Here is a 1,368-nt window from a genome sequence, read left to right on the forward strand (position 1 = left end):
GCATAATTGATAACAAAGTATTAAAACCTTGGGTTACACGCAGTCGATATCCTGGTGTAATTATTAAACAAAGTATTAAAACCTTGTTACAGTTTAAGTCCCCAATTAGTTAGAATATTTGACTTCGGATATAAGGATAATTTGACGAGGACACTCGCACTTTAAATTTATGATCGATGGACTGTTATGGACAAAAACCAGACGGACATATTGAATAATCCAGGACAAAAGAACAATTAACCCATGGGATTAAACTAAAAATCAACACGTCAAACATCATGATTATGGAAGTTTAAATAAGCATAATTCTTTTATTTCATATTTAATTGCACTTCTAATTATCGCACTTTTATTTATTGTCATTGTATTTAATTGCACTTTTTAATTATCGCAATTTTATTTTATCGCACTTTTATTTATCGCAATTTCATTATCGTTATTTACTTTACGATTTAAATTAAGTCTTTTATTTATTTAATATTTTACATTAGGTTTTAACTGCGACTAAAGTTTTAAAATCGACAAACCGGTCATTAAACGGTAAAAACCCCCTTTTTATAATAATAATATTACTTATATATATATATATATTTGTATTTTTATAAGTTAAACTTATATAGCGTTAAGCTTGTTTAAAAGATCCCTGTGGAACGAACCAGACTTACTAAAAACTACACTACTGTACGATTAAGTACACTGCCTATAAGTGTTGTAGCAAGGTTTAGGTATATCCATTCTATAAATAAATAAATATCTTGTGTAAAATTGTATCATATTTAATAGTATTTCGTTGTAAAAATAATACTATTTCCTAGTACACCTCGCACACATCAGGCGGCTTTAAATCCTATATCGACAAACGCCCTGCTTGTTAAGTATGTGTGTTTCTTGTCAATTTATCTTTGAAATAAGTGGCCAGGCCGACAACGGAGAGGCATGATCCTTTTGGTTCCAATATGATTGGAGACTGTTTGGAAAATCCAACAACCAAGTTCGTGTATAATTGTATTTCTTAGACACCACTCAAGAATCTCAGATATTTTGGGAGAATCAACGATTACCTTAACAGACAGAAAATAAGTCCCCGGCAGCGGTGCCAAAAAACTTACACCTACTTATGATATGGTCGAAACGGATGGTTTTATTTGTGCGATGTCGTTAGGTCGCAACACGTCAGAATCAGCTACCAAAAGAGGGTAATTGTTTTATTATTTATATTTAGCTGGGGTTTCCAAGCTATAACTCACCTACTTGTCTTCCTTTTAACGACTTGGTGGTAAATATAAGTCTGGTTCGTATTTTTGTATGTTTGCTCAGTAGCGTGGGACAAAAGTGCCTATAAAGTTAACCCTAGTGACAAGAGGTGAT

Source organism: Rutidosis leptorrhynchoides, chromosome 4 (assembly GCF_046630445.1).
Source record: "Rutidosis leptorrhynchoides isolate AG116_Rl617_1_P2 chromosome 4, CSIRO_AGI_Rlap_v1, whole genome shotgun sequence".
NCBI lineage: Eukaryota > Viridiplantae > Streptophyta > Magnoliopsida > Asterales > Asteraceae > Rutidosis > Rutidosis leptorrhynchoides.